Here is a 26,003-nt window from a genome sequence, read left to right as displayed (position 1 = left end):
GCTGGTTCCCCTACTTACTACTCGTCGTCCTCCCACGAGCCTCTTCCCTCTGACGCCACTGCTCCTGTTCGCCGCTTCTCCCGCTCCCCGTCGCCGCAACGCCGCCAATCCCGCTCTCCGCAGCCTCGCCGCTTTTCCTCGCCGTCCTTCTCTGGACGCTCGCCGCCGGAAAACTAGATAGTGCAGCTTATGGAGGTGAAGCTGCAATGCCGTCGTCCCCTGCAAATCCTCTGCTGACTCTCCCCACTCACCATAGCATTCTAGAAGTCAAAGTCGACAATGTTCCTGTGACCGCCCTCATCGACACTGGTGCACACTTGTCTACTATGAGCGCCCCTTTACGCCGCCGCCTGAAGAAGATTATGACGCCGTCTACGACACAGCCAATACGTGTTGCCGATGGTGGTGCTGTTCAAGTGATCGGAATGTGCACCGCCCGTGTTAGCATTGCCGGTCGTCACACTGTCGTACTTTTTGCCGTCCTTGCTCACTGCCCCCATGACCTTATCCTTGGCCTTGACTTTCTTTCGGCACACTCGGCCTTAATTGATTGTTCCTCTGAAACACTCTGTCTCGATCTTCCTCTTCTATCAGATGCCTGCGAAACGACCGTCAGCCGCTTAAGCCCCACCGCTTTTGTTCGCCTACCGCCTCGAGCCGTTACGCACGTGTGTTTGTCATCGACCCCACCCGTTCCTGACGGCGACTATATCGTCACTCCGATTACTGACGTACGCCTGACGCGCAATGTTACTGTGCCACATACCATCGCGACATTAGCTGATAACTGTGTGTTCCTCCCGCTAGTAAATTTTGGTCTGACCCCCCAAGTGTTGCCCCACAAGATGTCACTTGCCCACCTCACCGCTATAACAGACCATGACGTCAAGGTTGTCGCCATAACTGCGCCTGAAGAAGCTGAAGTTTCCCGGTCACCAATTTCTGACGACAGCATTTTTCGCAAAATGATTGCATCAGACCTTTCTCCTGACCAGGCCGACGCTCTCTGTCGGGTTTTGGCCTCATACAGCGACATTTTTGACATTCGTGATCGACCCCTGGGTCAGACTAAGATTGTCACCCACCGAATCAACACTGGCGACTCTTTGCCCATTCACCGTCGACCTTACCGTGTGTCCGCATCAGAGCGCGATGTTATTCAAAAAGAAGTGGCGAAAATGCTTGCGAAGGACATCATCGAACTATCATCTAGTCCTTGGGCCTCCCCCGTCGTATTAGTAAAGAAGAAAGACGGCTCCTGGCGTTTCTGCATTGATTATTGGCACCTCAACAAAATCACCAAGAAGGACGTGTACCCTCTTCCACGTATCGACGACGCCCTCGACTGCCTCCCTGGTGCCATCTCGGGGTCCGTGGCCAACGTTCTCGTAGTGTATGCCAGCTGGCGCCACAGTACCGCGCAGCAGCAAACACAGAGGCTTCACCAAGACGCGCGCAGCAACTGTGCTTTGCTATTTGCGCTAGTTCGTCAGCTTCCACTTGTTGCAGTGGTTGACGAGCAAGAGCACTACGAACGTACGTCTAAGGCACTGTGTGGACCACACACCTGAAATTGCTATGCCAAGTCATTTCGCTCGGACTCTTTGCGCGAAGAGGCGTTAGTTTTCTGTCACTGCATCTCAGCCTTGCATATTTGGTACTTTTCGCGCGTTCTAATTCTAGTGTTATTGCTGAGGTAAAGCGTGAGCATTTTCTTCTTTCAAGTTTCTTCACGAGCAAACTCTCATCTCTTCGAAGGAAAATGAACATGGAGTGCCTGTATTCTGCGACTTTTGACTTCGCAAATTTATGCTTTGTGAAATGCAAAATGTCGCGCGGCTTTTTTTTTAATTCCTTGCGCTACAGGAGGATGAAAAAGTAGATGGTGAAAGAGGAACATGTGCAAATTAACGTTTAGACTAGAGCTACTCAATAGGCACCTCACGGCTTTAATTTTGCAGCTTTTTCTTCGCCCACAAGGAAGCGTATATTACTGAAATCTTAAACAGGCTTTGAAATGACATTAATCAAAATTGCCGCTTTGAAGGCTTAACTTGCATTGTGCTTGTTCGAAGACGACGTAGCGACCCACTTCTTCAATCAAGCAAGTGTAGCCAACATGGCCCTACCTTTCTAGCTCTCTAAAAGGTCTGTAGCGAATCGCCTAGTCTAGTCTGTACTAGAAACTGTGACTTCGGCATCACGAGATGCTCACAACTTCAATCCCTGTCCTTGTACGAGCAGAAATAAAAGTTCCGCAGTCTATCTAAGGAAAACCGCTTCGAGGCTGCATGAGAAAATTGCCTAAAGCCGTTTCTTTTTCTTTTTTCTTGCTCAGTTTACACAAAAGAGCGACCGCAAGACCTTCGGTATTGACGCCAGCCCGCAAGGGATTCTTGCACCTTTGACACCCAGCCCCGTTTTATCAATTTGCAGAAGGTTGACTGAACGACTCTCCTTTTCATTGCCGAGACGGTATTCCATCATTCATTTTTTTTTCTTGCAGCACGCATTTGACCGGTAGGTTATCAAGGCCCTCGCCCAGCACGGGTCGATATTCGTTTTATCCGCGTCGCTCCTCCGTTCGTTTGACCACCTCCAACAGACAATCATTGCCGGAGATCGTTATGTACTCGTGCGTTCCGGGCGATGGCTCGTAGCTGTTCCGCTCCCTTTCTGCATAAACAAGGTATGTTTGTTCTTCTCCGCTCTTGCAAAACGTTCTTTTCTATTCAACACGTAGAGAAAAAGAGTAGTCAGATGAAAATAGACGCAAAAAGGAGTTTTTTATTTTTTTTTATACGTATATAGCAGATGAAGTAGCAGACGAAGAATTAAAACGGAGGCAGACGAGAAACGCACCACAAGAGCGCGTTGATTCATTTATGTATGTGCAAGAAAATAGAATACGAAAAAAATGAAAATACAGGCAGACGAAAAACAGACTGGAACAGCGTGTCTGTTCATACACGCGTATACAAAAAGAGCAGACAAAAAACCACGGCGCAAAGAAAAAATTTGGAACACTCAAGAGGGCGCCACCTCACGCATTGCGTCGGTATCCTTTGATGCGGTACGAACTGGAGAGGGCTGCGCAAAACAAAAGCTCTCAGCACCGTCTTCCTTGGTCTTTTTCTTTTTCGAAACCAACGCGCATCTAAACTAAAGCCGCCTTTCTGGTATTAACATTATTTTTTCTTCTGTCCCGCCGGCCTCTCGGCTTAGAACAAGGACGCCGAGGAAGCAGCGAGGTGACGACGACGACGACGATGCTCCGCTCAAACCAATTGTCCATCTGTGTTGCCCCAGGAGCTTTTCGCGCGTCTGGGGGACCCTCAAAAATGCCCTTCTCTCGTATCCGTTGTGTCGCTTGAGTTTCCATTTTTTGTTTTCCTCACGTTTTTCGCCATCAGCTCTTATCGGGGTGTGTTTCGATATCCCGTTCGGGGCAAAAGAAAGTGAAGTGAGGAATTTTTTTTGGCCCGAGGGCTTCAGCCTTGCAGCATATTAGGCCGGCCGCCACGATCCTTCCTGGGAGCTTTGTTTCACTATTTTTTTTCGCCTGAGTTTTTCTTTTGACAGCTTTAAACAAAACGAAAGGGCGGCTCCTCTTCTTCTTTTTTTTTACTAATAGTTGGGACGTAGGTACCATTATTGCGTTTGCAGTTCTGCCGCACAAACCGGAAACTACCAGCGTTAACAATGACTTTCAACTTGAAAGAAAGGAAGAAAGAGGGATTGCAGGAAGTAAAGGCGCAGAGGTTAGGTAGACCTTATCCACTTTGCTGCCGCACAAGTGGAGAAACGATGGGTGAGTGACATAGAGAGAAGGCAGGAATTTAGATCGATCAAAGGCACTATAGACAAAGCGCAGCGTATCTGCAGTCAGGCGCTCAAGTCTATTGCCTTTAGGTACTGCGAAAGAGCTCGTGTGGCGTTCTATGCAGAATAGCTGTGAGGCCAGGTTCCCAGAAGCTTTGCTTCGGTGAAAGGCCTACCTTCTAGCCCACTCAAGTGCCACTAGAGAGTCTAAGGTCGTTTGTCGAAGTGTGAAAGAGTCGCAGAGGAGGTGATTCATATTCTTTAACCATCTTCGCTGGATCTGCCATAAGTGAGTCAGCCATTCCACTGCGGTAGCTCTATGAATTAGGGAAGGCTACTCCGACCCACAGTTGACACAGCAGTGTCGCGGCATAGCGCGAGGGATTTCATGACAACCGCAATTCTAACGACGGGTCGAGGCTCTATAGGCGACGGTAGGGAGTTGTGAGTCAACGCGTTCCTTACTGTACGTGATGTGCTTGCGGTGTTATTTTTCTTAATAAGGCACGAATTACCGTTGTGTACGTGAAGCTAACCGTAATTTACATCAACTCCTTGCGGCCTGAACTTCTTTTGAACCTGATGCGTGAGATTAATTCCACTAAGAAAACGCGAAGGCCGCTGAAAGCACGCGAATGCTTATGAAGGCATGACCCAGACTTTGCCAACTTGGCTAATATAAGACTCCGGATGTTCAGTTTATTGCAAGGTTTGAGGGAGGCCGTCCCATACACTATTCTTTGCAGCAAATGTAATAGAAAAAGCCATCTATTCATCCATCAATCACTCGCTTACTTTGATCGATCGATCAATAAGTCAATCAATAAATCAATCAATCAGCCACTCAATCAATCAATCAGTGCGTAAATAAAGCAAAGTACGAAATGAATGCAAACAGGGAGGCCAAGCCAATTCATTTGTAGGACTAGGCAGTTATTTGTAGAAATAATTAATTATGCGAAGTAACTTGCGTTTTTAATCAAAGGAAAATGATCAGGAACGTAAGAGAGAACATTGGAAATAACGCTTGAAGAGTTTAAAACGTTACGACGAAGGACGCTGTGGAGCACAAAACAACGCGAACATGTGAGATTGTATTCACTACGACAGTCAGTGCATTTTTCTTCCTCTTTTCCTTCTTTGCATACTGCGAATTTTTATACGCCGAAGCCGAACATCACTCCCGAAAGGGAAGCGTTCTGTGTGACAGAAAAAGTGGAGTGGACAGACGGGCGCCTAAAGAAAGACACGAGTGCCGAAGAAAACACAAAGCACTTAAAGCTGGTCACGCAATGACAATATTTCCTGGCCAGGCGTATTCGTGAATCTGTCGCTATCGCAGAAATTGGTCTTAAGCGAAGAAGTGAAGTTCACTCCGGAAAATAGCTGTTTCTAGAATGACCAAAAGAAATTATGTATAGAGGGGCTAGAAGTTAAGCAGATGTAGTTCCGATTCGCTACCCTCACATGGGAGAGGAGGTGAGGGTAAGGAATGAGAGAGAGGTGAGGAGCAGGAACGACGTAAAACGCGTACACAATCCAATGCTAGCAGCGAGCGTTCTCAAATTGTGATGGGCCCGCGAATCTCGGGAACTTGAGCAACTTGTTCTCTGTTGGTCTAAAATCGGCCGGTCGCTCAAGCACTGACCAGATCACGTTGTTGTCGGCGTTACAGCGTCGACAGATACAGGGGGTGTGCGAATGTCTTGTAACCAATTCATGTAGAGCAGTTGAAACTACGGCCTTTCGATTAGTGAGCCTTAGGAAATGGTACGTAATGAGTGAGCTGTTAGGCAGTGCAATGAAGAAAAATAACCCTTCATGCGGAAAAGAACGCGTTCCTTATTACTTTGTCCTAACACGACGGTCACACGCATTGCTTACATCTTAATAAAACTTCTTGTTGGACTAAGTTGGTACGTACGTGCTTCATACATCGAAAAAAGACGCAAAAAACAAAGGAAAAGACAGGCGAAAGGAAAGGACAGCTTTTCATTTCGTCTGTCGTTTCCTTGGTGTTTTGCGCCTTTTTTCGTTGTATGAAGCATTACTTACATTGTTTTACTATTTGGTGGGAGCAGATATGAGCAGAAACAATTCCTTGGGGTGGGAGGGGGAGGGCTGAAAATAATTCTCCTGAAATTATCGTTTTGCGTACTCTCACGAATATACTTCAGTACTGTTCATTTCTAGTTTTGACCGCCTTTGTATTCTTCAATCAGAGTATGCGTAAAGGAATCTCAACAATTACTGCTAAGCAGAACCATGTTGCAGGATATGTTCTTTTTGACTTCCTAAGAAGTCGAAAACAACATGTTATACAGCGTAATTACGCTGTGTAACATAGGCTCAGAACGATTCCATGAAGTATATGCACCAGACAGACCAGTAACTAAAGTTTAAAGCTAGCCGCATTGCATTTGTGGGCTACGAAACAAAAGGCCAGCAGAGTGCGAGCTCGCGTTCACCTTGGAAGACTTGGCTCCAGGCCGCTCAAAGCGAGTGCTGGACTGTACTGACACAATGGCGTAGCAAAATGAGATACAACGTAAAGTAAGCCTTGAGAAACAAAGCCTTCAGCCCTCTACATTTCCCTTTCCCTGTCGTAGATAAGAAAATGTGCGCAAAAAGAAATTATGAGACAGAAAGAGTCACTGAAGAGAGAGGGAAGATCGACGACACTGGAAACGGTCAAGTGAAAGGGCTCTATTCATTTCTGACCGGCGGATCTCCACAGGGAAGGAAGCGGTCCTTCGAGGCGTGCATAGGAGGAAAGCGGCAGCTAAAGAAGAAAAATGGCCGACGCAGACGTTTGTCGAGAGCGTGAGCTGACAGAGAGCGAGAGAGTGAAGGAGAGAGAGAGAGAGATTCAGACTCTCGGCGAAGGCCGTCGGCGCCCCTCCGAGACTGCGTCGCGATTTCTCTTCGGCGTGACGCAGCCTACGGCACTGCGCAGCCGCGTGTTCGACTACTGGGGCCTCCTCCTTTCTTTGGCGTCTTTAGTCCTTGTCTGTAGCTTCGCGTTGGCGAAGCGAACGCGACATATCTCGCTCCGCTTGGTGGGGAGGGCTGTTTGTAGAGCGCGGCGCGTTAGTCGAAGCGCTGCGCGCTGGAGGCGATATGCCGCTTATAGAGCTGCGGTCCCAGTGGTGCGCGCGGCGGCGCTGCGTGTACATTATTTGGCCCCGGAGGCGTTATAGTCTCTCGTATTCCCTCGTGAGCGCTGACTGTGTCAGCTATAGCGACGTACACTCCCCGATGAGCAAAAGAATAAATATAACTTTGTGTATCCGACTCGGAGAAATAGCGCTTGATTTTCTGAACGCGTGACGTGTTTCCTACTCTTGAGTCATTACTTGTCTCTAGTGTGTGGTATGTGAAAAATAGTAGCCGTAATAGTACCAAAGTGATTCATGTCGTTCGTTTAATTTCATATCTATCTATCTATCTATCTATCTATCTATCTATCTATCTATCTATCTATCTATCTATCTATCTATCTATCTATCTATCTATCTATCTATCTATCTATCTATCTATCTAAGCATAAGCCACCTTTTACTCTGGCATGTATGTATGTATGTATGTATGTATGTATGTATGTATGTATGTATGTATGTATGTATGTATGTATGTATGTATGTATGTATGTATGTATGTATGTATGTATGTATGTATGTATGTATGTATGTATGTATGTATGTATGTATGTATGTATGTATGTATGTATGTATGTATGTACATGCATACATGCGTCTGTACATGCATACGTACAGCATACATGCGTGCGTTCGTGTGTGTGCAACACTATGACGCAGTTCTGGTCTTTGTATCCAGAAGCGTCGAATATTTGCTAGGCACGCACCACGGTTTCATTTCGTCAGGAATTAAGCGTAACCATCTCTTTTATTCTAACTTTTCGAAATTAGCTGCTACGCTATCGAGACATCGCCGGTGAAGTAATACTTCCGTTAGTTGTGATCTTTAGTCGTTTTGTGTCTGACCGAAAGAGAGAGAGCTTATGAGGCACGTCTAAGTAGAAGACTCCGGATTAATTTTTTGACCGCCTCGGTTTCCTCAACGTGCACCTAAACCTAAGCACAGGGGCGTCATTGCATTTTGGTCCACACCCAAATGCGGCCGTCTGGCTGGGATCGAACCCGCTACATCGAGCTTAGCAGCGCACTTCAGGAGGTGTATACTGCATCCGCATTGAAATGGCGACTACGCCTAAGTGTGATCCTTGCGGGAGCACAGAAACTACACAACAACGCACGGCTTCGGTGCCTTTGTCCTCAGCACGACGCTGAGCGTGAACCTCTCCGCACAGCACTCAAACCGGCAGTACTCGGGACCGCTTTCGGAAATATAAGATCCTCGCATCGTGGCTGTGCTCGCGTCGCTGACGTAGAAAGCAACGAGGGCGTTACTGCGGTACCTCGAGTCTGCGGGTCTCGGCGACCACTTGTGACACTTGCTGCGCATCCTAGCATGGGGGGCACTGCTAGCGCTTTCTCCCTCTCGCGTCTCTCTATTTTCTTCCCTATATCCCCTTTGCCCATTTAAGTGTAGCAAACCGGACGTACGTTACGCTTAGCCTCCAAGACTTGTTTCCCTTTTCGCTTGAAGCGCCTGCAACGTTCTCTTTTCGTCCTCTTTATGTCTTCTCCATATAACAACCTGTAGAAAGCAAACTCAGTAGTGGGCTAGACAGCAATAATAACAGTACAAACGCAGCGAAAAGAACGACACGCGGACACGCCGTTCTGTGTTAAACGACCGTAGAGATCTAAGCTGACGTTTGCACCCCACGAAAGTCGACGCCGGTTCAATATCGTAAAACGCACCGGAAAGTGCCTCATTAGGGCCGAGTCCTACAAAGCGAACAGCAGCTAGCGCTTAAGCGCATAAACGCGATCAGCACAATATAGAGCGCCCGGCCAGTCAGCGATCGTAGCTCTTGCACGTTGTTTAGCTTTCGGGTTCTTTGTTTTTCTATTTTGCGAGATTTTGCGCTTTTGCTTCGAACTTTCCTGCGAACCCGGCTTTTCCTAGGCCCAAACTTTCTTTATTTTTTCTCCAAATGTCTGCGCCGTTTCGTAGAACACTACTGAGACGGCGCTGCTGCTGACACGCCTTCTGTTTCCAGGACTGCGCATGGAAGCGAACTTGCGTAACGTTTGAAAAGCCTGCGCCATGTTCGTTTTTGTTTTCTCCACTCAAAGGTCGCGTTGCTGCAATCTAGGCGCACCAGCTGGATTTTAGCGCTTCGAGAAAGCAGTTAGTACTGCCACTTTTCTGCGTTTTGTATTGTTTTCGTTTTAGCACCAGTGGTACCAGTTGGGCAACTGCGCATGACGTTTCTTCTGTGTCTAGTAGTCCCTACACCGGCTCGTTCGTGCTTAACTGTTACGAAACTTCCTTCCAACATTAGGCTGTGTTCCCTGACCGTATCACGTTTTTTTTGTTGCTGTCAGATATTCGATTCTTAATAGTAGCTAGGAAGTGAATCCGATAGTGGAGAAAGAAACAGTTTGGATATAACCTTGAGTGCCAGAGCTTGCCGACGCTCATTAGTGCTTTTTTTTTTCTTTGCTCATGGGCATCAGATGACCTTGACAGCTAGGCTTTCCGGCCAATGGTAATACGGCTGTTCGGTAGAATGCTAAAGATCCCAGACTGGTGATCCTAGCTAACTTTATTTTTTTTTACCGCTCGGTTTACTATACTCTAAATTAGGGGTAATAAAAATGCATGCGGTTGTTCTTTCTGAATAAGCTGCTCAAGTGACTGTACAAGTGGCCCCATATAAGTGGCCTTATATAAGTGGCCCATGTCATTCATAATTAGCCAATCGGAGTCTGCGGGTACCTCTAAGCACTTCCTTTCTTGTGGCCGTTGTCCCTGGACACAAAGCCCCAACAAATGGCCAGGATCAACTGCACATGTGAGAGCAGGGCACTTTGGACCCTTCCCAGGGTATCATTAGTTCTTGCGTGGTGAATATGAAGTGAACACTTTACCACTAGCAAAAGTGAAGTACGGCGGAAATGTCTCTGCAGTCATTACCGTAGTTGCTTCACCTACTGTCTTGCAATACACTGTTCTCAACAAAGTTCATCGATTGATTGATTTTAATTTCACACAAATAAATGCTACGCAAATTACACAGAACTTGCTTGGGGTCATAGCCGTATTGGCTAGTGTAGGATCCAATTCTGCAACGCCCTTGTAGATACCTGGCACGCAGCGGCATGTCGGCACAACAGATACACAACAAATGCACAATATTAACAAACGAACATTGACAGCTCGCTTGTTTTATGCAAATCAGCCAGATATGAAGGCTAGTTACTTCGAAAGTGCATGAGCGCTCATTTTGAATTTGCGTTTTGTTGCTATTCGTGGTGATATGACGGCTTAATTTACCATTATTGGGATTCTCTGCCAGATGGGAGCACCAGTAAATTCCAATAGCCAGCACTTACATGTGTTTCAACCAACTGACAAGTTAGGACAATAGTGGTAGTCCTTGCGTCACATGCAGTCCTTGCGTCGCATGCAGGTAGCTTGAATGTATTGAATGTATCGAACTTCACGCAGATTGGATAACAACTTTAGCTTAGCGCGCGTATACGGGCATACTGACTCATTTAACTTATCGGCTCTCCCACGAGGTATCCGCTTGTGGAATGACCGTCCGGGTAACCTTGCATCAGAGCGAGATCACGCAAATTTTTTCGATAATCTTAAAAAATTACGTATGCTCCAAAATGTGATGCTTCGAATTTGCCATTTCCACCACTGACCTTGCCTATAGTACTGTTGCCGATATATCCATTTTTCTTCTTTCTTCAATTGTTTTTTTTTCTTCGTAGCAGTGTTGCCACTGATGTGAATTGCTTTTTTGTTCGTTGTTGCCTTTATCATTTTTGTTTTTTCAACTTTTCCATTGTACTCACTTGCCTTTATAGGCAAGTGAGTAACATCTTGTTAATTTTTTGGAATCATTCGCATCTTTCTGCACTAATTGATGTTTTACTTTGTTAAGGTGTTATTGTATTGTAATTTTTATGTATGTATTTACTTTACTGTCCCCCTTACACAATTCCCCGCGAGGGCTCTGTAAGATACTTATAAATAAATAAATAAATAAATAAATAAATAAATAAATAAATAAATAAAATAAATAAATAAATAAATAAATAAATAAATAAATAAATAAATAAATAAATAAATAAATAAATAAATAAATAAATAAATATGCGTTCGTCGTATGCCATTATGTTGTGAATCATCGCAGCTACCGTGAGAGTGTGAACCGACCTCGTTGTGGCTTCTATTTAGAGAAGAAACTTTACCTCAAGAGCTTCCATCTAAATACAAGGGGAACGAAGAAATGGTTTGTTTCGTCATCAATTCGATGAAATTAGTTGCCTTAAAAAAGTAAAATTAAATCTAACGACGGAAGGGAATAGATTTTTTTGTAAGGCCAGCAGTGTGTTAAAAAAAAACCTGCTGGAAAGCGCAATATTTGGACAGGATACCAAAGCACTGTTTACTGAGCAACCAAAAATGGTATAACTATTCTGTAATCTGCACCTATCAAAAAATCTCAACCGGACACAATTGAATAGTTGTGCAACTATCTGAAATGTACCGCTAATTTGTGTGTAGCACTTTTTGAAAACGTTTCGTAATTGATGCAACAATTTCACCTACACTATAAAATAGCCTTATATATTGCATTTGTCCGTTTCGGATGGCCGCTGAAACTGGCTGTCAAACGCTGGAGTGAGGAAGCGCGGTGGTAGCAGCGAGCGAATTGACCTTCGTGCTGCCTCTAGCTTCAACGCGAAACTAAACGTCGAAAGCACAGCGCATGCATACGAAGCCACCGGCACTGGGCGTATACTTTGCCCACATCGCAAATCGCTTTGAAGATAAAGCCCACGCTGGCGCGCACGTTGTTAACGTCGCATATCGCTGTGAAGATACGGCGCCCGCGCGGCTGCGCCGTGAGCAGAAGCAGCAGGAGTAGAAAGCCTCCCCCCCTCCCCTCCCGTGCCTCGCGCGCCACAGGAGACGGCGCAATCCCGCCTCGACTTTCTCCCTCGCGCGCGCGAGATTGAGCCGCGATCGTTGGCTGACCCTCGCTAGCTTTCACTCGCACAACAGCGTACGGCGCGCGGCAACGATGTTATCGTGCTTGGACTTTCTACGGAACCTCACGGTGACGACGACGGCAACGGCAGAAATGCGCTGCTTGGAGTGTCCATATAATTGCTATCGCAATTAAAATTAGCCCTAAATCAAATTCTGCTTCTCACAGTAAGCGGAATTCCGCTTTGTGCCCCAAAGGCAACGAACATTAATCAAATGGATACCACGGTTGTCCATTGGCACTATTTCTGCGTTGGACATGTAACTGAATAGGCAAATGGGAGTTGGCACTTAGGCAAACCGTCCTCTTAACATGTCTCAGTAAAAAAGTGACTTCAGGAAAAAGGACAAGAACGTCACGGAGGCTACGGGGTTCTAATACCGAGCACGATGCAGCTGATTCGATACCATAAAGCCATAGCTGTTTCGTGCCCTGTACCGGTTATCCTGGTCTTCAGGACTACAGTTTCAAACTACCAGCCGCTTAAGTGATACACGGTACTATCAAATAAGCTCTGCAAATTCTTTCTCGTTGTCAGAGCCTCGATGAATTTTTTTGAAGAGTAATTCACATATATTGATTTTTTATGTATGTTCCTATTAGTTTTCGGGCTTTCGTTTTTTCTAAATCCTGCTCCTCTCGCCATCGGCACCCATCATGCGCATCTTTCTTTCCTCTTTCTTTCCCTCTTCCCCTTTTCCTAGTGCAGAGTAGCTGGCTAGAGGAATGTACGTCAGGCCGACCTCTACGCATTTCGTATCAATAAAGTTTTCTTTCTCTCTCTTTTCCTTGTTCTTGCTGTAACGTTTTTTCGTTCTATGTTTTCCCTTTTTTTGTTATACATGCAGTTTCGTCGGCAGTGTTTTGTTAATTCGTAATCACTTTTATTCTTCTTGCTGTTTTTCTGAGCTAAAGATTTGTGATTGCCGGTCCTTCCAGTGGTCAAACTTTGATAGCTGATAAAGTAGTGGCGGAAGAAGTCATACACGAGGCGTTTCATGTCGTATGTGATTATAAGAAATTACAAAAATATATGGGACACTGGGCAGACGACCTTTCCTGGAGAGTCCTAATACGCTGTCGCAATCTGCCGGCTCATAAGCAGCCAGGAGAATCAGGCAAGCCAGATATCATCATCATCATCATCATCAGCCTATATTTTATGTCCACTGCAGGACGAAGGCCTCTCCCTGCGATCTCCAATTACCCCTGTCTTGTGCTAGCGTATTCCAACTTGCGCCTGCAAATTTCCTAACTTCATCATCCCATCTGGTTTTCTGCCGACCTCGACTGCGCTTCCCTTCTCTTGGTATCCATTCTGTAACCCTAATGGTCCACCGGTTATCCATCCTACGCATTACATGACCTGCCCAGCTCCATTTCTTCTGCTTAATGTCAACTAGAATATCGGCTATCCCCGTTTGTTCTCTGATCCACACCGCTCTCTTCCTGTCTCTTAACGTTAGTCCTAAGATTTTTCGTTCCATCGCTCTTTGTGCGGTCCTTAACTTGTTCTCGAGCTTCTCTGTCAACCTCCAAGTTTCTGCACCATATGTTAGCACCGGTAGAATGCAATGATTGTAGACTTTTCTTTTCAATGACAGTGGTAAGCTCCCAGTCAGGATTTGGTAATGCCTGCCGTATGCACTCCAACCTAATTTTATTCTTCTGTAAATTTCTTTCTCGTGATCAGGGTCCCCTGTGAGTAACTGACCTAGATAAACGTACTCCTTTACAGACTCTAGAGGCTGACTGGCGATCCTGAATTCGTGGTCCCTTGCCAGGCTATTGAACATTATCTTTGTCTTCTGCATATTCATCTTCAACCCAATTTTTACACTTTCTCGGTTAAGGTCCTCAATTATTTCTTGTAATTCGTCTCCATTGTTGCTGAGTAGGACAATGTCATCTGCAAACCGAAGGTTGCTGAGATATTCACCGTTGATCCTCACTCCTAAGCCTTCCCAGTCTAAGAGCTTGAATACTTCTTCTAAGCATGCAGTGAATAGCATTGGAGAGATTGGGTCTCCTTGCCTCACCCCTTTCTTGATAGGTAACTTTCCACTTTTCTTGTGGAGAACCAAGGTAGCTGTGGAATCCTTGTAGATGTTTGCTAAGATATTCACGTATGCCTCCTGTACTCCTTGATTCCGCAATGCATCTATGACTGCTGGTATCTCTACTGAATCAAATGCCTTTTCATAATCTATGAAAGCCATGTAGAGAGGTTGATTGTACTCCGCAGATTTCTCGATTACCTGATTTATGACATGGATATGATTCATCGTAGAATATCCCTTCCTGAAGCCAGCCTGTTCTCTTGGTTGGCTGAAGTCAAGTGTTGCCCTGATTCTATTGGAAATTATCTTGCTGAATATTTTATACAATACTGAAAGCAAGCTAATGGGTCTATAATTCTTCAGTTCTTTAACGTCTCCCTTCTTAGGGATTAGTATAATGTTGGCGTTCTTCCAGCTCTCCGGTACACATGAAGTTGTGAGGTATTGCGTATAAAGGGCCGCAAGCTTTTCAAGCATGATATCTCCTCCATCTTTGATTAAGTCTACTGTTATTCCATCTTCTCCAGCAGCCTTTCCCCTGGTCATATCTTTCAAGGCCCTTCTAACTTCAGCGCTAGTTATAGAAGGAGCCTCTGTATCCGGTTCATCACTATTTTGAATGAAAGTAGCTTGGCTGTTTTGGGCACTGTAGAGGTCAGTATAGAATTCTTCCGCTGCTTTTACTATGTCATCAAAATTGCTGATGATATTACCATGCTTGTCTTTCAGTGCATACATCTTGCCTTGTCCTATGCCTAGTTTTCTTCTTACTGATTTCATGCTGCGTCCATATTTTACGGCTTCCTCAATTTTTCCCACGTTATAATTTCGAATATCCCTTACTTTCTTCTTGTTGATCAGTTTTGACAGTTCAGCAAATTCTATCTGATCTCTTGAGTTGGACACTTTCATGTTTTGTCGTTTCTTTATTAGGTCCTTTGTTTCTTGGGAGAGCTTACCTACTGGTTGCCTTGGTGCCCTACCTCCCACTTCAATTGCTGCTTCTGAGATCAACCTAGTTATGGTTTCATTCATTACCTCTATGTCGTCTTTATCTTCCCTTTCTAAAGGGAAGATAAAGCCAGATATATTGCTTAGTAAATATACAGTCTTGCTAGAAACGGTGTAAATACTACTTTCTCCAGAACTGACGAACAGGTTCCAAAGAAATATCTGCAGCGTTTACATTTTAAAAAGTCACTAATGAGCCTACTAAATGGGAGATACCGATGTTCTACGCTTTGCGCATCTCACGGCCAGCACCGTTTTGAGCCGCTCACAGCCTCACCCGCCATGCAGAATCCCGAGTGGGCAACCAATCAGACAGTTCGCGGCTCCTCTCGAAAGTAATCCGCGCGTACAGGGCACTCCGTTTCCGAGCTCTCCCTGTACAGCGTCTTGAACGTCGTCGTCGTCGTCATTTCCTTGATCCGCAAGGGTACCACGTCAGCCGGGGCGACTCCAAACGCGGGACTGTGATTACACGCAGCTCTCTCACTGCCTCGACCCGCTCGGGCGTGGGCATCTTGGCAACGCTAATTACGACGACGCGTAGAAGCCGAGGGAGAGAGAGAGTAACACACTCGCAAAAAGCTCCAGGCCTGTAGCTGCCTGTACTCTGCTGTCCTTCTCCTCACCAGGCAACGTCCGTGTCACGTGGTCTCATCCTCCTCTGCAGTGGCTCACCCTCTCTATATTACTTTTTTTTGTAATCCCGCTCTCTCGCCTTTCTGGCGGCCAACGCAATAACGCGGCTCCGTCCGTGACGGTTTGTGTGCGCGTGCGCGTGCAATCTAATCCCGTTATGCAAACGTGCAAACAGCTGGCGCACCCGTCGAAGCACGGGCTTGAGGACGGGACCGAATCTGGCTCGAGCTCAGCGGGCTGCTCATGTGCGACGAAAGAGCTAGGCTAATGAAGCGGACGCTGTGCCCGCCCGCCGCTCGAGCCTCGTGGTTCTGGCCCACTTCCCTCCCGTCTTTCCGTCCTCTGGCACTCACTCTGTTATTACATTGTTTCGAGAAAATTAACAAAAAAAAAAAGAAAGAAAGGAGATAAAAGAATAGCTCGTTTACGGCGCCAACGCGGTTAGGGGTTGGCGATACGCGGAAGGCAGCTGAATGAATGAACAAGTGTCGACCAGTTTCCGCCACGCTATATATATACAGAACATGAGCTCTTGCGTCATAAACGCGTTAACCTGTCATTTGTTTTGAAGCCGCAACAAAATGGGCATTTCAACTGCTCATGAGCCTACTATCCCAAAAAAGAGAATAATATTCCAACAACAACAACAACAAAAATTATCGTGCAGCAAAAAAACAATGAAGGTGACCAAAATGAGAGAACGAAAATATCGCTGTTTCGCCCGGAAGGCAAGACGTTCATAACGCTAGCAAAGTGTCATTCTATTGAAGAAAATATGGCTCTTAGGTTTAAAAAGTGCAAACTGCGTTAAACATTCACTCACTAACTAAACACACAAAATGAAATGTTGACTCTGTGACCGTTGAGCACTCACGGTCACATATTGGACATGACGTGGCGCGCTGCCAAAGAAAAGAGCGCGCGCTTGTTCGCTAAGGTTCGTTATAGCTGAGTTATAGGGTACGGAATTAAGTACCCGACATATCGAACTATTGTTATAGCGCACAAGCCTGCTCGTTAAAAAAAAACTGTATTCGACTGTAGTCCCTCCGTAAACAATAACTTGGACTACTCCCAATAATGTCACGTTTTCATAATTTCTTCTTCCTCTGCAGTGTCGGGTCATGGGACATCTGGCAACGTTGCCGAAGGAAGATTGAGTTTTGCTGATTGAGCGTCATCGCTGCTGGCTACCCACGCTCAACGCTGCAGGTAACAAGCCTCGTTCAGTGCCCATCGGAAAACATTCTAACTCGCACTCCCTACTCACCAACTTCCCTGTAGTGGAACATAAGCCATGAGTTGCGTCAGCAACCGAGACAAAGAAATAGATAAACTAGATAACCAGAGAACTAGATAACCAGAGAACTAGATAAACCAGAAGGCAAGAATGCCTCTCGAGTTGTCTTCATCCGCGCCACGTCGTTTGCTCACCGCCACAGTGATTCGCAGTACACGACGTGCATGCGCATATGTCCCAACATGTCACGTATCGCTGTAACGTATCGTGCACCAAGCACACATATCGTACACCTCTCTAAACCCGCCCATAATGAGACAGTTACTTCCGGAACTATATTCCGCTGCACAAGGATATTACCAGTGTAAATCTTGGATAATCGGCAGTGCTGCAAACGACTTGTGAGGTCAAGTGTAGTTGGTATTTGTTCCTGTTATGGTTAAATGTGTGTGCGGGAGAGGTTGGCATCATGGGTGGTACATGTTCCTCCTTCTGTCTTAGTCAAACAGCGCTTATAAAAAAAATGTCCAGCAAAAATCAACAAACGAGTAAAAAAAAAATAACGACAGAGGCAGTACGTAACGAAAAGTAGGCTAAGCAAGGTCACGAACACTTGTCACACAAACATGCACAGTTGCTCGTGTGTGCTTCTTGCTTGTCTCTGTACTTTTTGTTTTCTTTAGTTTCGACGAAATTTCGACATTAATAAAAAAAGCATTTTGCAGGTCCCACACACTGTGGCAAGCATTTATATTATGCGAAGCATTGTACAAGTCGCTCGCTGTCCAGCATCTTTTGGGTTTCCTCAAAGCGTTACCAGGTGGACCAGCGTGTCTGCGTAAGTGGAGCGGTTGTGTAAGTGGGCGCGTGCGTCACAACTGGTACAAGACAATGACGTCAGCGACGATGACCGTACGACGGCGACGGCCTAATTTCTTCTCCGGTCGTTCGACGCGTGTTTACGACACGCCGATTGTTGGTTTCTAGTTGTGGGCGTGAGAAATAAGCATCTTGACGCTGTCTGCGACTAAAGTGTTGCATAATCGCACATACCCACATCTATGTCACGTGTTTTGTGTTAACACGGAGGCGGCATTTGCACTCTGGCGAAGAAACGTTAAACAACTGTTCGACCTTGGTCGATCATGTAGAACGTAAATCTGCGCTACAGCGTTACGCTGCTGCAAAGAGAGGACTGGGTAATGTCGGCCGACCCTGCAAACCTGTACAGTCTAACGCAGCCACTCAAAGGGTAATATGTCACGAGCCTCAAACGTCTCAAAGATATAATTGGCTTTGGCACGAGAGAAGTATGCGTGCGATCGTGACCTACACAGCTTGCGGAAAAAGCACATACGGTTTGACAGGCGGATCTGAATACATGCTGTGGAAAGGAAAATTCCATGGAAAGTGTTGTACAGATCAAGAAGGTGTGTCAGGTGCTGCCTGAACCGCCTGATTGGATTACAATGCTTTATGACTTGGTTGTATTGAAGAAACCTTTAATCCTGTCGTGCCAGCGTAAGATAGGCTGACTTGTTTTAGACACTCTACTGTGTTTTGTGTAAATTTCTTTCTCATGATCAGGGTCCCCTGTGAGTAATTGACCTAGATAAACATATTCCTTTACAGATTCTAGAGGCTGACTGGCGATTCTGAATTCTTGTTCGCTTGCCAGGCTATTGAACATTATCTTTGTCTTCTGCATATTCATCTTCAACCCAATTCTTGCACTTTCTCGATGAAGGTCCTCAATCATTTGTTGTAATTCTTCTCCATTGTTGCTCAATAGGACAATGTCATCTGCAAACCGAAGGTTGTTGAGATATTCGCCATCGATCCTCACTCCTAATTCTTCCCAGTCTAGGAGCTTGAACACTTCTTCTAAGCATGCAGTGAATAGCATTGGAGAGATTGTGTCTCCTTGCCTGACCCCTTTCTTGATAGGTATCTTTCTACTTTTCTTGTGGAGAACCAAGGTAGCTGTGGAATCCTTGTAGATATTTGCCAAGATATTCACGTATGCCTCCTCCACTCCTTGATTACGCAATGCCTCTATGACTGCTGATATCTATGACTGCTGATATGAGAAAGAAATTTACAGAAGAATAAAATTAGGTTGGAGTGCATACGGCAGGCATTGCCAAATCCTGACTGGGAGCTTACCACTGTCGTTGAAAAGAAAAGTGTACAATCATTGCATTCTACCACTGTCGTTGAAAAGAAAAGTGTACAATCATTGCATACGGGGCAGAAACTTGGAGGTTAACAAAGAAGCTCGAGAACAAGTTAAGGACCGCACAAAGAGCAATGGAACGAAAAATCTTAGGAGTAACGTTAAGAGACAGGAAGAGAGCGGTGTGGATCAGAGAACAAACGGGGGTAGACGATATTCTAGTTGACATTAAGCGGAAGAAATGGAGCTGGGGAGGCCATGTAATGCGTAGGATGGATAACCGGTGGACCATTAGGGTTACAGAATGGATACCAAGAGAAGGGAAGCGCAGTCGAGGACGGCAGAAAGTCAGGTGGGATGATGAGGTTAGGAAATTCGCAGGCGCAAGTTGGAATACGCTAGCGCAAGACAGGGGTAATTGGAGATCGCAGGGAGAGGCCTTCGTCCTGCAGTGGACATAAATATAGGCTGATGATGATGATGATGATGTGTTTTGTGTTGTGAAACCCGTAAATAAATAAATAAATAAAGAAAAAAAAATGTGCCCGAATGTTTAGAGTGTGGACCTGCTGCGCTGGCAGTCAGCCACTCGATCCCGTCGTCAGTAACGGATTTCTTCTTGCTGAAGAGATTCGAAACGACGCGAGTCAGGGACCCAGCTACCGCAACGTGCTTAGAATGAGGCAAACAGGGCTTCGCATTAAAAGGGTACCAGGAGCAGAAGGGGCTCTTTATTGTCCACCTGCGATCGCCCTGTATGGAAGCATCGTGGAAGGATTAGTAGTGGGCAATGGGCGAGCCCTCCTTCTCCACTCTCTTTGAAACATGTGACCGGCTTTCTTTACTGATTCCCGCTAACACGATCTCTAGACCTTGCTGGCACTGCATGGAACTGGTGAGACGAAGCATAGTTGGAACCCGCGTGAAACAAGTAATTTAAATATCTTTTTTTTTTGCCGTAGCTGCGCGGAAAACTACAGCCGAGCTTTTAGGGCTGACACAGTTCCCTGCGTCACGTTCAAACATCCGAGGACGGGGACACGGCGTGCTCCCTCAATTTCGGCGGTCGCAAACGCGGTTTCCTATAACGGCGGCGGGATCGACCGACCAAGCGCGATGTTTGCTTTGGCCAAACGGGGTGAAGGCGGCGATATCGTTTTTTTTTTGAACGCTCATCTTTGAAGGGGACACATTTGAGCTCAACGACACGGACGAGCGCCCACCGATGCGCAGATAAAAGACGGCTCGCCGAACATAGCAAGCGTTGTTCCAGCATCTTGCTTTTATAAGTCGGTAGAGATGACAAGTAAAGAGCGAGTCAGCGAGGGGAAGAAATAACAGAAGCGGCGTCGCTTTCGAAGCCGAGTTCGGTTTTATTGACCGGGCGTGTCTTTCCAGAACGCATTCGACGGCGCGGACAGAGCGTGTGATATGGATTCGCCTTTTTCCGATTTAATATTTACTTTGACGGCATTTCGCTATGTTGCATTAGCCCCCACCCCGTACCAAATTTTGCCGAATAGTTGAAGGGGCCGCTCAGTCGCGCCGACTATCCTCGTAAAGCGTAGTGCGAATGTTTCGCATTAGCGGCACGGTTCGCGTAATAAGCTTCATCGGGGGGCTGAGTTATGCGTTCACATATCGCACGCCTGTTGCGCATTGCAACAGTCTAGTGATACGAGTTGGCTCTTTGATGAAAACTGGAGAGGCTTGCCTATGCAATGCCTAGCATGCTGCTGCGCAGATGTAAACGGTAATGAATGATATGATGCGCACGGGGCACATCACACGCACACGGCAGAAAAACAAAACAAAAAAACAGCCGTTCCCCTGTCGAGAAAATGGGGGTAAGCGAAGCTTGTCGTGCGTGTATCCGACCTTCGTCAGGGTAACGCAAAATTCACGACATGTCACGGTCTCTCTCTCTCTCTCCTTCCTCTTTCTTTCTCTCTTTCTTTATTTCTCTCTTTTTCTTCCTTTCTTTCGTTCTTGTCCCTGGTATGTGCCATTGAGCTTAGACCCTTTCTGCACTATCGTCAGGATCGGCCCACTTTTCAGCGTGACACCACCACCACATCCACCACCACCGAAACTTGTGAGCCTCTAAAGCTTCGCCTAAAAACACCAGCCCTTCCCCTGTCATGAAAATGGGGGTAAGCGAAGCTTGTTGTGTGTGTATCTCACCTTCGTCAGGGTTACATAAAGTTCACGACATGTCACGGTAATGAAACAGAAACGCTTATTAAATGTATGCATCGAGAGAAGTAAACGTACAACGCAACTGAAGCACAAGTTGCACGAAAGGGGAACAAAAGTAGAAGGAAAGGGAAGGGAGAGTAGTAGGTCAAGTACACACACGACAACCTTTGCTTACCCCCATTTTATCGACAGGGGAAGGGCTGGTGATTTTCTTTCTTTCTTTCTCTCTCTTTCTACACTCTCTCTCTATCTTTCTCTCTCTCTTGCTTTCTCTCTTTCTTTTTCTATCTATCTTCCTTTCTATCTTTCTTGCTCTTTCTTTCTTTCTCTCCTTCTCGATCTCTTCCTCTCTTTTTCGTCCCTGGTATGTGCCATTGAGCTTGAGCCCCTTCTACACAATCGTCAGGATCGGCCCACTTTTCAGCGTGACACCACCACCACCGCCTCAACTTGTGAGCCTATAAAGCTTCGTTTAAAATTCACCGACGAATACGACACTGCCTAACGCGAATTTTGAGCGCATCTGTTAAGGTGTTTGGAATTCGCGATATATTATGGCAAAGAATTCGATTTTAAACGACAGGGTCTTCTCGGCGGCGGCGGCGCTGAGCCTCTGCTGGGGCAGTTCGTTTAGCAGCAGCGGCAGACGAAGCATTTCCACCGGTAGCGTCGCTCATTGTCAAGAAAGCGTGAACACGGCAACGCGTGGCTGGCGCGGAGCGCAATCTCTAGCGGCGGCAGCGCAGGCGAAGTAGCGCATGCGCAGTGGGTCCGAAGCCCACGCTGGCGCTTTGTTTCCATAGCGCTCGCTGGATTCCAGGGGCCATATTCTGAAACGTTCGCCTAGGCGAAATTTCTTTTTTCGCTTTCAGGCGTGCGCTGATTGGCTGTTTTAGCAAAATTGGATGAGCTGATTGGGTGGTTGAGCGCGACGTCATTCAATTTTGCTCAACCAGCCAATCAGTGCGCACGCTGATTTCGCCTAGGCGAAATTTCGCCTAGGCGAACGTTTCAGAATACGGCCCCAGGTCGCCGCCGTTGAGCACGTCTCGTGCGGCCCTTTGCTTTTTAAAGACGATAGTCTTTCTTGGGGAACTTAAACGCGCTGAAAATTTGGTCTGTCTGTCTGTCTGTTTGTATGTCTGTCACCCGATTCAGCCACCCGGCCAAAATTGGACCACTTGCTTACCGCCCACACTACTTAAACTGGTACGGCTGTTCATACTTGTGAACGTTATCGATCACAAAATTAAATATTGCGCATATCTGAGGCGCAACATCACTAGGTAAGTATTAGGAGGTGTGTTCCTTTAATAGAAAATACATAGATACGTAACTCTAAAGACCCTAGTTTCTTAAGCTGCGCTGAAAATGCCATGCTATGCGCGTTTTATTTGCCGCCCGTCGCTGCAGCCTCACGTGCAAGCTCGCGCGAGCAAACGCCGCTGGCGCGCAGCGAAGCATAAGCCGCGTTTACATGAACGCGACAACTGGCGCATCGCATCGCATTAATTTTCTAGTGCATCGCATCCATGTAAACGGGGATAATGCGCTAGGAAAGCGCGTCGCATTAATGCGTCAGGCAGGGGTGGATTGAGACGCGTAAGTCGACTTTCGCAATGCATGTAAACGCGATTACAGCGCATTAGGAATTATAGGAAATACAATTTGCTGTGGATCTGCTGGGCGCTCGCCGAGCTGCTTCGTGGCGTGACGCCGGAAGCGTCTGCAAGCGCTGCTTTGCGTTCAATGTGCGTGTGCCGCCACCAGCGCACCAGGGGTGATGCGCTACATGTAAACGCTAGCGCATCGCATTACACGTGATGCGCTAGGAAATGTGATGCGCTACTGTCGCATTCTGTCGCATTCATGTAAACGCTGCTATAGACCGCTGCATAGACGGAACGCACGGAGTAATACATTTTAATGGTCGTACTTCTTGCGCAGCTTTTACAGCGTTGCACCTGGCTGATGTATGAAACGGTGTATAGGATGGCTAATTTAGCAGTACAGAGTTTGGAGGCACATAACCGTAATCCGTAGCGTTCATTTAATTAGGAATACATATTGTACTGGTTTTTGCGTTAGTAAATGAAAAATCAATGCGTTAGAAATGGCGTCGAATGCGTTAGAAATGGTGTAGGAAACGCTACGCGTTAAAAGAAGCCGACTGAAGCCGCGGCTCTGCAGCCGGCTTTAAGTCAACGGTAATAAAAGGTCCCAACAGATGGCGCGAGAGCAGGGCGAACGCGGTAAATTTGAATTGAATTCAGCAAAATCTCCATTACATCCATCATGGGAGGAGTGAGAGGGGAGGGGAAGAGCGTGAGGGGTGGGAGGGTGGACAAGAGAGGGTGTTACTTATCAGGGGTGGCAGAAGACTATCGTCTTTCGATGTCATTTGCAGCGAAGCAAGCAGATATGCGGCCAACTTTTTTTTTTTGTAAACTTCAGGCTGTAAGAGTGTTTTTTTTTGGTTTCGTAGAAGAGTAATTTAATAATGCAGGTGAAATAATTTCGCTTTTTAGTGACGCTTTAAATAAGAGACATCATTTTGTGGCAGAAACGTTCAGACGTATACGGCGCAAGCATGCACTGTCGCGCCTTTCAAGGCCATATGGCAAGCCATACTAGCACAGCGCGCATTTTAAGTGCGAATAGGTTCGTACAGGCTCTTATTTTATTAATTTATGCCTCACTATAACAAATGTTGCTCCTTGACAGAAAAATTCCGCTGCCGCACAAAATATGGGAGAACTGAGCGATACGCGTAGAAACCAAACTAAATATGCTAAGCCTGTGCGGGAAAGCCTAATTTCAGAGATGATTTCCTGCTGTAGTGATGTCGCATGCAGACAGAGAGAGAGAGTGAGTAGGCTTGAATGCTATCTAGCGAGCTTTAAACAGCGGCTTCCTTAAAGTGCTACTCCGGGAAGATTAAGTCAGCGACAACATAACATGACGCTCACAAAGCACACCAAACTCACTACGCATACCGTATCGCGAACTCTCACAGCTAATTGTATAGAATTTCTTCAAGGACCATTATCCAGCAAGAAAGTGTAATGTGCCTTCCGGCAGCGAGTAAAGATCAGGCTCAGTTTCCACTTGGCCTAAATCCTAAAAGGCCTGATCTGCACTGCACTCAAAAATAATAATAAAAATGCAAGAGATTGGGAGCAGTATGCTCGGAAAAAAGTGCTTGAGTAATCTGATTGAGTTCTGTAGTTAGAAGACTGTATATTGCATTTAAGTTTCTGACAGATCTGCCGTGGACTGATATGACTATGAGCGAGGCAATGCATTCTGCGTTCATTGGTTCCTCCGGAAGTAGTGTCCTATCATCTTGGTATCCTACTCGCAATGTAGAACTGCGCCATCTCTCGCAAAAGGAAAATCCCGTCAATGGAGATTGCGAGACGTTAGAGAACGTGGCTTGAGCTACTAACGCAACCAACGCGGAACAGTTTATATATGCGCTTTACGAGCGTCTAGTGTTGAAATACAACCGCGCTTTACTATCCTAACTACTTCGCGAGCGAAAGCCTTGAATCCATAGTTCTCTTTATCTCGAGAGTCGGCGCGAATAACCCAAGTGATCGTCGCAATGACCTTGGGCCCTGGCGACACATTTTGCTGCCCGTCTGCAGCAAGCGGCTCTGCTATCGCAGGTTCCTTGCGCATGACTGACAACAAAACTAATTCTGGCAGTCTCGGGGAGTATATACTGCAATAAAGAAATGAACACAAACGCGAACTGCCCTTCGCGCTTTTTTTACCCCCTTTCGTCATGAAGCAACCATGCAGCACAATTCGGCACACTCGTCCAGTTCAGGAGAAGGAAAACGTGCCTACTGGGTGGTTAGGCTTAACTGCAAGGCATTGCGTAACAACCTAATGTTCCTTTATTTTTTTTACAGCAAAGCTGTTAGCCTCTCGGCGGTCGGCATTTTTCGCGTACTGTCCGCGAACAAAAATTATCAACATCAGCAATGGCTCATACCCCCTAAGCAAGCGAAAATGCAGTGGCTCATCCCCCTCGTAATGCAGAGGCTACAAGCACTCTGCAAAGTAAAGCGAACAGCGCATGCATTCATTGAAATCACCCATAGAACGTACAGAAAAGCGTTAGGTTTCAATAAAGAACGAGTTTAAAACAAGCATCCGAACCATCAATAAAGCACTGCATAGCCTTCTCAGCAGTTGTAGTGGTAGTTTTGCAACAGCTTCGCTGGACATCTGCTTTCGTAGGGCCGGGATGGCAAGTCATTTTTTTTTTCGTGTCTTTATGTTGTCGATTTCATTGGAACCACCAATTTTTTCTTATGTATAATCGCGGGAACGGAAGAACGTGTCATTGAGCGGTAGTTCTATTTTTTTTCTGATATTCGATTGGCTGTTACCGCATGCTTGCGAAATCTGTTTTATTGCCGGAATCCTTGTCCTTCATGTGCTCATCCTCAATCATCTAAGAATTTCTTGTTTCTGACAAAGCCGGCGACGAAGTAGTGGCCAGTACTTCTAATTACTACCAAGCAAATCAAGTATCTCAACCCTTTGTCTGCAAGACAGTACCTCCTCCTCTAAGTACGTGTTTCCATGGAGTGTTGTTTGTCAACAACAATGAACAACGATAGAATAACAGCCTTGGAAGACCTATTTGAAAAAGCAGAATTAAACATAGTCTCCTACAAA

The 26,003-nt window shown here is 46.2% G+C and overlaps 1 protein-coding gene across 1 annotated transcript in view; it reads left to right on the top strand.

Annotated features, from left to right (window-relative positions):
* LOC119453342 (glutamate receptor ionotropic, NMDA 2B-like) overlaps window positions 1–26,003 on the top strand; it is a 235,642-nt gene that overhangs the window by 118,007 nt on the left and 91,632 nt on the right. The window contains 1 exon segment of the mRNA XM_049667812.1: window positions 16,809–16,905. The gene's annotated coding sequence lies outside the window, so the exon portion shown is untranslated.

Source organism: Dermacentor silvarum, chromosome 5, assembly GCF_013339745.2.
Source record: "Dermacentor silvarum isolate Dsil-2018 chromosome 5, BIME_Dsil_1.4, whole genome shotgun sequence".
NCBI classification, from domain to species: domain Eukaryota; kingdom Metazoa; phylum Arthropoda; class Arachnida; order Ixodida; family Ixodidae; genus Dermacentor; species Dermacentor silvarum.
The sequence above is the reverse complement of the archived record's forward strand: the minus strand, read 5'-3'. Positions and strand labels throughout refer to the sequence as shown.